The 12,768-nt window shown below is 39.8% G+C and overlaps 1 protein-coding gene across 1 annotated transcript in view; it reads left to right on the forward strand.

The window, feature by feature from the left end:
• The first annotated feature begins 16 nt into the window (after window positions 1-16).
• Window positions 17-12,768, forward strand: part of TMEM117 (transmembrane protein 117) — a 195,868-nt gene continuing 183,116 nt past the window's right edge. Inside the window, exons 1-2 of the mRNA XM_057366156.1 lie at window positions 17-766; window positions 11,028-11,102. The gene's annotated coding sequence lies outside the window, so the exon portion shown is untranslated. The remainder of the gene's footprint in view (window positions 767-11,027; window positions 11,103-12,768) is intronic.

Consider the following 12,768-nt stretch of genomic DNA (forward strand, 5'->3'; position numbering starts at 1 on the left):
GGGCTGTGGGGCTGTGGGCAGCGGCCGCCCCTGTCCCGGGCACCGTCCTGCCTCGGGCACCGCCCTGCCCCTCTCCCGTTCCCTCTGCGCTCCCTCTCATTTCTGTCGCCCCCTTCACCCCCGTCCCAAAGCCTGGAGCGCGACCCTTCAGGCATCGCCGGCGCAAAGCCTGCGGTCATGCTGCCTGGCAGGAAGGGACACSTGTCCCCCGGACCGGGTTGCTTGTTAATCGAAGAACTGAAAAATAACTGAGGTGAATTTAGTTGRTCTGTAGAAGTCCGTGGTGGACACCTGTCGCTCTTGCTTGGGSCAGCAGGGAAGGAGCCATTCGGTGTGTGTGACAACGGGCTGCTTGCACGTACTGTGTGTAAATTTTGGATTAAATAGCCCCTGACAAAGAGCCCACAAATCAGAGCACAGAGCCCAGACCCAGGGGTCTCTCAGCTCAAACCCTTGCCCCTGACAAGGCAGTCTTTCTCTGTTAATTTTGCAGCATTTGGTACATGGTTGSAACTGTAGCAACAGAAATAGTGAGGATTTCTTTTCTTTCAATGTGGATCTGATTGTTGAACCACTCATCCGCCTCGCCTCGGCAAGGCATGGATCCAGGCAAAGAACGGGTGCATCTGCTTCTCAGGGCCCTATCCACATGGCCAAAGACTTCTTTATGCTTTTTCAGCCTGTGTTGGTACAATTCCCTTCATTTTTTTCTTTCAAAGATTCCAGTAAAGAATTCATGCATCATGAATTTGAGCATGCTCTGAAGGTAGGTTTGCTTTTTGCAAGTCTATCTTTCAGACTCATATCTTCTTTAAAACTCACTTCATTGTCATGTAGTTAACATTTTTAATCTGTGCTGTGGTCTGGATAAAGACTCCACAGGCAAAATGTGCATGCTGTAGGCATTGATGCTGATGATTCCTTCAGGTTCCTGGGAGTTAGTAGGTTTTATGGCAAGTTATTCAACAAGAGAACACAAGTGCTGTAACAGGGTGTATCAAATATCCAGCCCGATGGACCAGGAAAGAGTTGAAAAGTAAGGAAGTGCATGGTAATCCTTTCCTGGTTCACCTTCCCAGCCTCCAGAGTGCTGCAGCTCAGGAATTTCGTAAGTCCGCTGTGTTGATAAATGTGGGTGCCTGTGCTTTGTCAGATCCCCAGTTTAAAGAACATGTGAGATTTAATGTCCTATTTGGGAAATGTGGACTGTGCTGTGTAATGCTAGTCCAGCAAATACAAAGTCACTGTGGAGACACGTCACCAGCTAATGATCTGTAACTAACAGCRGTAGGGGAAACAGAGAGGCTGCAGGTTTTTTTTTCTAGCAAGAAGGCTGGAAGAAACAGGGAAAAAAGTTCATGTGAAACCAGAAAGTTGGAGACAAGTAGTGCCTACTAGGTACTCGGAAGTCAGCTCTTATTCCTCTATTGTAAGCCTCCAGGAGCACAAGGATTATTAAAAAAAAAAAAAAGGAAGAAACTCTTGGAGAAGAGCTTTTTCAAAAGGAAAAAAATACTAGAGATCCAACCAGAGAGGCAAAAAAAAGATGTGGTTCTATCATAATTACTTTAAATTATTTGAGCCCAAGCTTGCCACAGGTTCTMAATTTTTCGGTTTAAGTTCTAAATTCTTGGGTTTTCCCTGTTTTGGTGTTAGTGCTTAAAAAGGATAGAGTTGCRTGAAAATTCACAAGAGAGTCCATCAGCAAGGTGAGATTTCTTCTAAATAGAGTAAAAATACAATATCAACGACTTCYTTCAGAAATATACGAAAATTTCATTTCTGCAACTCTGTTTACTTCTAGTTACCTCCATTCGAATGCACTCATAGGTAGCTAAACAAATAAATTAGAAATCACACCACTCCTAGAGTCAGATTTGCTTTTAGCTTTGACAATAATGTGAAAGGTGTTCCTAGCAAATAGGCCTTGATCTTTGAGTATTGCAATGCTGCCTGTTTGTAAGCTTCAGTATATGTAGCTCTAATCAACCAACACTCTATGTTCAAATCAAATAAAAAGGTRTTTCTTCATGATGAACAAAGCTTGTGGATAAACTGCTATTACAAATTATTTCTGTAAGAACGCATTGCTCTCTTGCCACTACAGCACRTGGTTTTCAGCACAGTGTGGACAACTCTCAGTTCATGCTCATCAGCAAGCCTTTATAGCAGTAAGAATATAGCTCTTCATCTCTMTCCTCTGAGGTCTGAGGCATTTCTGTTCATTTCTTGTAAATGAGCAAATAAACCATCCAACTCCTGTCTCTTATAGCTGTAATCTGAGGGGCTTTTCTTTCTGGCTCCTTCAACAGCTGACACAGTAGGCGATTTCTGTGGGTGGCTAGGAACGTGCTAGATAGACAACTATTTGAAATTGAATTGCAATATAGTAAACAGCCAACATTGTTGTACTGGGGTTTTCCCAGCCACTGCCATAGATGAGAACAGATTTGCCACAATAGGTTTTGCTATCCTAAAGGTTRTAGACAGTTGAATTTTGTCACGTTTGGTATACTTTGATAATAAGATTCAAATGTCCTGTGAAATAAACTGAAAAAAGCACAATTGGTGGGACTTCCCATCTTTATTATCTCTTCCTCATCTGTTAAGTACTTCCAGACACTRTTAAGGAGTTGATTCTGAATTATTTTTATTTTTGAATATCTGTGTCCATTTCTAGTCCTTATGCTGATGTGGTAAATCCGTAGACAGACACTAGACATAGCATCTCTGCATTCTCTATGCAGACCATAATAGACACTGTCATGATCAAATTGTTTCATGCTCTCAGTGATTTTTAAATGATGACATTTCTCAAGTGTTGTTAGTTCTTTCATATACTTTCCCTAGGAGTAGTGATAAACTAACATATAAAAACCACTGCAAAATCACTGTGCAAAATGACTTGTGATCCAGTCATCCTTTTTGCCATTCTTCAGATTTTCAGTTCYGTTTCTTCAGAAATGCATTTCTGAAGTGCATTAAACAGTAAGACTGGTATCTCTGCAGTTCTCTATTCTTCCTTTTCTGTCCAATGGGAAAATTTGTTTCCATTACTTAAACATAGGTTTGCTTGTTATTGATGACATGTTCCAAGAGGTTTCCCAGCRTGTTTAGGAATCTTCTTACATGATGTTCAGAGTGATTCTTGGGTCAGAAAAAGGGGGGGAAAAAACTGTTTAAGACCTGGGGTAGCTCTCTCAGGTCTTTGGAAGAGATTTATAAGTTACAGTTTAAGCTTCAAACTATCAGGACCAAGCAAGTGAATGTGTGCTTTCTTCCCAGAACATCATATGACTGGCCATAAATGCCAAGATTTTAAATCTGAACACAATCTAGAGGAAGACTGACCCGAAAAACACGAGCAGGATATGATGTGCTCCAGTAGGGTGAGTGGCTAGAGATTCACTATTTGTAGCAAGGTGTATTACATCACTGTAGCTCCAATCAAAGATGATGTAACAAAGCAGTAACTGAAGCTTTATTACTATTTTCATTCAACAGGAATGAAGTCAGTTTTCCTGCCACCAAATAGAAACTTCTCTTAAATAACATTTATATTAAAAAAAATGAGATCTAGTATTGGGAAAAACTTAAAGAAAAACATGAGATGCTGTTTACATTCATGCAAAACTTTTATCTGAAACTCAAGGTAAAAAAAAAAAAATTCTAATATCCATTTATTTTTGAAGAGATGGGATAGGTCTCCCAGCACCCTCTTGTTGTATGTTTTTGTGTCAATTATAACTACTCGACCTTCCACTCCATTGGATTTGCTAGCTATTTCTTGATGACAAAGAAAATATGCTTGGGACTATTTCAGTTCCATGTGGATGATCATACTGACAGCCCAGCTCATGRTGACTGGAGAAGGATCCCTTTTAGAAAGCCATTGAGTCCTGGCAGAAAGCCAGCAAACACAATACCGTTTAGATTTAGACTACATCTTRTCTGCCAAGATTGTTAATTACCTCCTGCAGGGGTGGCTTGTCTGGCTAGTAGTCATGTCTAAGCATAGAGCAATATTTGAAGTTTGCATGATCTAATGTGCTGGTAGGTAGCTTTGAGCACTCTGGAAAACAGTAATTTCCTCAAAGATTTCCTTGCTCAAATGTTCCTGTTATTACAAATATTTTAAAAAATAATACCAAAGCATATACAATGATTAAGTGAAAATGCACATAGCAAAAATTAGAAATTATACTTCTGTTTTTCCTGTCATTAGGATAGAGGATGTAATGACCCTACTGAAATCATTAAGAATTCTCTCACTGACTTTGGTATGGACAGGACTCTACTGGTAGGGAGTATGTGAACTGCTTTTAGTGGTAGATGATCTAGGAGGATAAACTGGTCCAGCGCTAACATGGATCCAGTAATTTTCCTTGTGAACTCAGAAGAGAAATGCTGGACAACATTTCTTTTGTATCTATTTCCACTTTCTTTTAGTATTTACTTTAGATGAGTGCATTGAGTCATTGTAAAATAGTATCAGCTCAAACACCAGCACTCTGCTGAGTATGTACAATTGTTTATCTTGTTTTCCATTACTAGAGGGATGGCAGTTCCGCTCTTGTCAAGGTGCAGTTAGTACAAACTAATTCCAGAGGAAGCAAACACAGCTCCAGCCAAGGCATTGTTTGCATTTTATGCTGAAGACAAAGTTCTAAGTCACTTCCTCTCTTAATCGGTGTTGCAGAGTCTCTGGGCCTTGCTGAGACTTTTTAATTTGTAGACTAGGAGTATCAATATTTCAAAGTTCTGGTAATTTATCTTATATATTCTTTGACATTTTGCCTAGTCTTCCTGAGATCCCAGATTCTTGCCTGTTTCTCTATATGTGTGGCCATGATGTAATAGATCATAGGATCATAGAATCATAATATAGTATGGGAGGGACCTTTAAGGCCATCTAGTGCAACTTCCTGCAATGARGAGAGACATCCCCAACTACATCAGGTTGCTAAGAGCCCCATCCATCCTGACCTTTAACGTTGCCAGGGATGAGGCATTTACTGCCTCTTGTGTGCTTCTTATTGCTGCTCTCTGGTCTTATCCAAATTTCCAAAGAAAATAAGAAAAGGTTCAAACTGTTGTTAGATAATTCCACTTTTTGATATAGGCATCATGAGGACAGCTAAGATTTCTCACCTTCTCAGAGAGATCTAAGCTGGGGTGAAAGAATGGGAAGGCCTGGCACAAAGGATTCCTCCTACTTGTGGGGTCCTACTTGCAGGAGAAGAATTTAGTTGGACAGGATTTTCTCCTCAGTCATTTACAAGTGACACCCAGTTTCTACCCATGAATTACTATATAAAAATAGTAGCAAGAAAACATGAGAAGCTTTATCCCAAATGGGTTCCATGAGTCCAGTTAGGGATTATATTACTAATTGTTTGTTGGAAGCATTTCTGAGATGTGGCAGAATAAAATTCTAATGCAGATCTTTAATCTGCTGTGCTTATTGTTTAAATAGACAGAAATGTGGAAGAAGAGTAGGAGAAAGAATTGCAGTGAAACCTGAAGTAGGTGCATTGTTCCTAACACTTAAGACTGCTTTGTTAGTGCTCAGCTCCTTGCACTTAATTCCTAGCAGAATAAGAGCCTCACAGTCACACACAAACTCAGATATATTCTATGTCTTAGTATAAGCTGAAGGTCTCCAGTACTTCATTTTAGTTCTGAAAGATTCTACAGTTGCACTCACCGCTCTTAAAAATGAAAGAAAATTCAATAAAAAAAGACAAAGGATATTTTGACTGCACTGTACATTCTTACCTGTTCTCTCAGGCATTTATTCAAAATGCCTGTCCATTGTCAATAGATTTCCAGCTGCTAAATAAATTATTACATTTATTACTGTAATTAWTTTTTGCATAACTCTGCTTTTTCACAGTGCATTAGTGTGAGATAAAAATAACAGRCATTTACTACAAGCTATTCTTTGGACATTGAAAAAAGTCCAATTGCATAACAGATACTGCATATCTCTATAAAGGACAAGAAAAAGCTTTAAAGAAAGGTCACAAAACCTYATCTTCTCATCACTTGTTCAAAACTATAATCTGACAGCAAAACCTCAACTCTCTAGGTACAGCAGAGTATATATGATTCTCCTGTTAATTATCTTCAGACTATGATTAGCTTTCTCATGTTTTATATTGGTACACTTGATTGTTTTCAGTGAGATGATGGTTCTGATTCACCAAGTGCTACATTTGGACAGTCCAATATTGAAGTTGTTGGCAAGCATAGGTCTCTTGTACTCACTCTTGTATTTGACCCTCTCTTGGACAAACCGTGCTTTGCATATGGCACCTGTAGGGGCCTGATTTGGCAATGTCAGGTTTTCTCTTCATGTATATTAGTGCAGTATCTGGTTTGCYACAGCCTCTCGAGAGACACCCAGTGCAGCATCTGTTGCCTCAAAGCATTCCCTGCCTGCATTTCTGTTCCTCCTTTCTGGTCAGTTGTATATTACAGTGCATGCTCAGCTCTCTGAGTCCTTTTATTGTAATAGATAGCATACWCCAATTTCAGGTACCCAGAGATTTGAAAATAAATTGATTTAATTGTTTGAGTTACCTCACTATGCTTGAGCTTAAAACCATACTTCTGTCAAGATGTAAAAAGTACTTCTCTCAAGATGCAAAGTTTTGTGTCATTCTACACCTATTTTTGTTCTAACAGAAACAGGACCAAGATACAGTGAATTAATATGACAACACAGTAAAGCCTTCAGATTTATTTTATTTTTACAGAGGCAATGCATTGTTATACTGYAATTATATGCAGTACAGTTGTTCATTGTACTTTTAGAAGAGCATCATGAGATACGGTATGTTGGAAACAGGACCTTGTTTTTGTCCTGTGGTTTTTTTGTGTGTTAAGAAGTTGCCCCTCATAATTTTTAATCTTTTTTTTTTTCTTTAGTGTTGAATAAATCTTCAAGTATTTAGTACTGAATAAATCTCCAGGCTGAACAGCCCCAATTCTCTCTACCTGTCTTCATAGGAGAGGTGTTCCAGCCTTCTCATCACCTTCCTGGCCTTTCTCTGGACTCTTTCTGGCAGGTCCATGTCCTTTTTATGTTAGGGACCCCAGTGTAAGACTCAAYAATCTGGAAGGTATCTCATGATAGTGGAGTAAAGGAGGGGAATCACTTCCCTTGCTCTGCTGCCCAYGCTACTTTTGATGTAGCCTAGGACACATTTGGCCATCTGAGCTGTGAGTGCACGTTGCCAGGTCATGTTGAGCTTCTTGTCCATCAGCACCTCTGTTTCTTCCCAGGGCACCTCTCAGTGCATTCTCTGCCCAGCCTGTGTCTGTGTTTAGGATTGTCCTGACCCTGTAGGACCTTGCACTTGGCCATGTTGAGGTTCATGAGGTTTACACAGGCCCAGCTCTTCAGCCTGATAAGATTCTTCTGGGATGTCATCCCTTCCCTCCATTGTRTCAACCACAGCACACAGATTGGCATCCTTGGCAAAGTTGTTGATGTGCATTCAATCCTAGGTCACCAACAAAGATGTTAAACATCACTTGTCCCACTAGTGACCCCTGAGGAGTCCCTCATCATTGGTCTCCACTTGGACATGGAGCCATCGACCACAATTCTTTGAGTGCCACCATCCAGCAAATCCTTATCCACCAAATCATCCATGAATCAAGGGTTCAGCAATATTAGAGCATATTTTCTTTCTTGAAAGACCTTGGGTTGCCCCTTACTATTTTTCTGACCTTTTGCCTTCCAGCTTAGTCCTATTTTTCTGAAGACYTCTTTTGCCATTGCAACCAACTTGGACAGTGTAGTTAAATACTATCAGTGTAAGGCTGAACTCAGATTCCACTTTTTCTTAATTTGTGTTTTCTTTAATTCTAATGGAACTATCAGAGTAGCTGCAAACTGATTATTCCTTTATTCTTCTACTGCAGAAGGCACATGCAGTTGTTCTATTTGCTAAAGGCATCCATATGGCCAGCAGATGCAATTAAAAGGTATTTAATGAGTGGTGTAAATTCACCTCACCCAGTTCTTCTTTAGTGATTTCATCTAGGCTTGGTATGTATTGCCTGTCTGTTTGAAATCAGTATGGATTATTTGGAGTAGAATCATGCTTGCTTCGAGTAAACTTGGTCAGGATGAACAGAAGTACTTTATTCAAGTGTAAAATTTGCCGTGGGACTTTCATCTTCAAAACTGTCAATACAGTTTCTRCTTTAATTTTTGTAAGCCCTATATCATTTGACCCTAGTACTGAAGTTCTGCTTGACAGTAAGTAAAAGATCATGTAATATTCTGTTTCTTCTCCTGCTTTTTTTCCAAGTTCCACTGGTATTGTAAAGTTAGRTATATGTATTAAATTCTGCTCAAAATTTGATTTTTGTGATTTAACCTATCAATGATGAAATCATCCCTAACTTCCTCTTAGTAATCTAAAACCTGCTTGTCAAGGATCAAAATGTACATATTAATCATCCATATCCCAAGATTCCACTAATATTTATCCATTATAACATTTATAAATTATCCTTTATATTTGTTAAAATCTATATCCAAATGCTTTCTTCATTTTTTTTTCCTTAATGTGTGTGTGCATATGTGTGTGTTTGTTTTTCTCAATTTCACTTGTTACAACATTAATTTTATTCTACTTCTWTGAAGTTTCGTCAGCAGTTCAGCAGTTAGGAAACAAACTTAATTATTAACATTGCTGTCTATCATGTCATTCATTAATTTTTCTAATAACTCTTCAGCCTGCTGTTTAAAAATAAGTGTTTAATTTTAGTTCATGTGGTTTACTATCCTTTCATATTATTGATTTAATGGAAAGTATTTCATGTTATGTGATGTGAAAACACTGTTACTATTTCTGTTTTCCAAATATGCAGTGGAAACATTTCTGCTCTTCCACATCTTTTACACAATTCTATTTTTCATACTGTAAAGCAGTATTAGTATGTGAAATATCATTGTCTCCTAATTTCTTAATTTCCATGGGATATATCTGTTTGCCTTTTCTTTCTTCTAAGTTCAGGAACTGTTTAGCTCTTCAGCTATAACTCTTGCCAGCTTTTGTGAGTGTTTTTCTCCCCAATTTGTTTTATATTTTATTTTGCTTCTTTCTCTTTCTTTTAGAAGATGGTAAGAAATGAGTTGGGGATGTAGATAAGGAATTACTCTGAAGTGGTATCGATGAGACAGGTTGCCATAACCATGAGTGTGAAATTCCAAAACGGGGAGCCTTTTGTTCCAAGGATGTTTTTATAGRTGTATTGGATCTGGCCCAGATGTAAGGTGACCTTTTTTATGGCAGTGAAATTGTGCTGTGTTTTGGGTTTGTGACAGAAACAGGGTTGAAAACCTGCCAATGTTTGGGCTATTGCTCAGCAATGCTTGCACAGGATCAGGGCTGTATCTCTTTCCCATTCTGCCCACACTCCCACACCAAGTAGGCAAGAATTTGGCAGAGGACAGACCTGGGACACCTAATATACAACACCATGCCCATCTAATATACAACACCATGCCCATCAATAAAACTGGTTAGAGGAAAAAGGTGAGATAGGAGTTGGTTTCAAAGCTGTTTATCAGAGACTGATGGTCTCCTTGTGGGCTTTGGTGAGGGGTTGCCTTAGCATATWTTTTTTTAATCCTTACTTAGTATATATTAAATTTTTTACTTTTTTTCTCTGCACTTATTAAGCCATCTTTATGTTGAACTACTGGTTTTCTTTCTTTTTCTCCTATTCTCTCCCCATCCCACTGAGGAAGGATGTGGAAGGAAGTGAGCTGGCAGCTGTGTGGGTGCTTACCTGCTGGATATGGCCAACCCACAACAGCAGGATGGAAGAAAAATACGTTAAGAGCACAATGTCTGAGTAATGGGGTTTGAGGGAATGAATTATTGTTAATGAGAAGCAAGCCAGGGAAGAAGCATTTGTGCAACCACAGATGAAAGGACGAGGACAGGATGAGAAAGCTGTCGCTGTTTAACCTTGAGAACAGGAGGCTCAAGGGAGTGGATCTTATTGACATATCTGAAAGCCTGATAGGAGRAGTAAAGATGAAGCCAGACTCCTAGTGCTGTCCAGCAAGGGACAAGAGGCAATGGACACCAACAGAAATACGAGAACTTTTATATAATTGATTACAAAACCTATTTTATGGGATGGTTGAACATTGGAACATGTTCACTTGAAGGGTTGTGAAGTCTACAACCCTGGTTATCCTTGGATATCCAGCATGACACAGCCATGCTCTGAGCAGAAGGCTGGTCTAAGGGATTTCCTGACATCCCTTCCAGCCTCAGCTATGTTGCAATTGTGAAATTTCATGGGTGTTCAGTGACCCACAGTTTTGTGGGTCAGGCAGACAAGGTATCAGAGAAATAATTTTTATCAGATGGAGTAGCAATTTTTTCCAAGCTCTAGAACTATTTTTTTCAGTCCTGCATACAGGGTTTTTTATAATTAATTATTATTTATTGTTGTTTTAATAGAGTGATTACATGAGTCTTTTTAGTTTGAACCTGCAGCTATTTCACTGACAAAACTAGCACTTTTGCTTTGACATAAAAAAGCAAGAAACCTGTCTTAGTGCAACATCGTTATTTTGGAACACACTGTCGCTTGGTGCATGTTCCTGCACCAGACAGAGTCATCTGAGGCAGCACTTTGTAAGAGAACTTTCCAGTTACAGGCTAATGTTCAGAAGGCTGATTCCTCATATCTGAGTGTAAAATGACTCTTCAGAAATAGATACTGTAGTATCAATTAGTAGTATCAATATACGGTTAGTTCAATACTCACAGCTCTGCTGGAAACTGGGTGTAAAACGATAGCCTTTACACAAGTGCTACTTTGTAATAGGAGTGCTGATAGAATAGTTTCATTGACAAGTATCAAAACTAATATTTCAAAATGACTCATTGTCTTGATTCGTTCAGCTTACTGGTTTTACTGCTGTTTTTTTCACTWGCTGATGGTTTTGTAGGTAAGAGTTTGTTTATATTCTTCTGTTGCAGGCAGTCCCTGGCTTTCAGTGAGTGGACCTGATTAGTCTTGTCTACCGAGATAATTTGCTAATTGCTGCTATTCAGGTATATATTTCATCAAGTAARTCTTGATTGCTTGATTAAATAGAAGAAATAGGAGATGTCTATCTTTTTTATATAGGAGTGAAACACTACACTTTTAAAAGTATTTTAGCTTCCTGTTAAGACATCAAATGCAACATGTAATTTGGGGGAGGTATATAATGCACTTATGCTTTTGGTTACTGTAATAGAAAAGTAGATGATTTTCATTTGATTAACTTAGTGACTTCAAAAACTTGATCACTGATTTACTRGCTGAAAAAAATACTCATGGATGCTTTGTAGTATAGAATGGGTTTCAAGCTGAGCTGCAGAGAATATTTTTTGGTGTGTAGGTGCATGAAGAGTGTGATTTCTGTAGTGTGTACTGCCTCCTCTGTGGATTCTCATTAGCTGAACATAAGGAGACAGTTCTGCAAACGTGGCAGTACACACAGAACTGTTGCATGAACAGGCAGTGCATTTCAATGTATTTCTGTATCCTCACATTGCACATGATGATTTTTCATCTATGAATATTTGAATTTTCTTTTTCTGTAAAGTGTGTTAGTGTGAAATACTGAATACTGCATCTTTCTACATAAAATTGAGGGRCTCACATTATTCCACTGAGCAAGATAATGTCGTTATTATGTTAGATATCTTCAATAACAGTTAAGTTTATTTTCAAAAATACATAAACTGTATTGCTAGAAGTACAGAAGGGATTCACAAGTCTTCACCTGCTTGTTCTGATGGTGCTGGTCTTTTGCAACATAAYTCTTCTAAAGACCTTTCCACATTCCTCAGTGAATCTCAGCCATATTCCTGTCTACCTTAGCCTGAAGCAGCCAGATGTATGGTGCCAGATACTTCAATGGAGTTACCTGATTTTTCCCAACAATATATTGAGGCTGTGTCTTGCAACTTCAAGGTTGTTTTATATTTCTTCAGCAATGACCAGAAGTAGTACATACTGCATTAAAACCCAGTCATAATGCAATGCTAAGAGCATCCTGTAAACGTTTTCCTGGGATGTCAGCAATACCAGCACACTGACACTAGGGACCACATCCCACATTAAAAGGCTTTGGTTGACAATTCGGCTGAAGTGCAATGTCAACAACTCTGGCAGGCTGCACAGAGGCATTTTGCCCGACACAGTGACCGTACAGACTGTGTGTRCATCCTGGAGACTGGCCGTGGCCTCAGCGTAGCCCCTTCCCAAGTAAGTAAATTGGATATAGACCTTCYTCCCGAATATGACTGTTTCCCGAACTCGTCCTGAGTGATCTGTTATTGCCAGCCCTGTACTTCTGCTTTGGGGTAATACATATCCAGATTTGACAGTCTATTTCCCCTGTTTGTAAATTTGCATCATAGTGGAGTCTGACCGGTGGGAATTGAGTGCTGCTCGGATTTCGTTCACCTCGCCGCCTGGATAAGACCCCGCGGCTCCCAGGCCACCCTTCTCCAGGGTGAATAAAGACACCCGCGGGCACACAGCGCACGTTTCGGGTGTTGTCTGGCGGGCTCCGTGGGAGGGGCGGGCACGGACGGCCACGGGCGCCGGGGGCGACGGGACCCTGCCGCAGCGGCGCCGCCCGCTGCCGCCGCGGCTGCGGCACTGCCGGTGCCTATCGCCCGCGCACGGGAGCGGAGCGGAGCGGAAGGAGGAGCGCAGCCGCCG

This window comes from Malurus melanocephalus, unplaced genomic scaffold (genome assembly GCF_030028575.1).
Source record: "Malurus melanocephalus ecotype Western Australia unplaced genomic scaffold, MMel_1.1 scaffold_60, whole genome shotgun sequence".
Lineage (NCBI taxonomy): Eukaryota > Metazoa > Chordata > Aves > Passeriformes > Maluridae > Malurus > Malurus melanocephalus.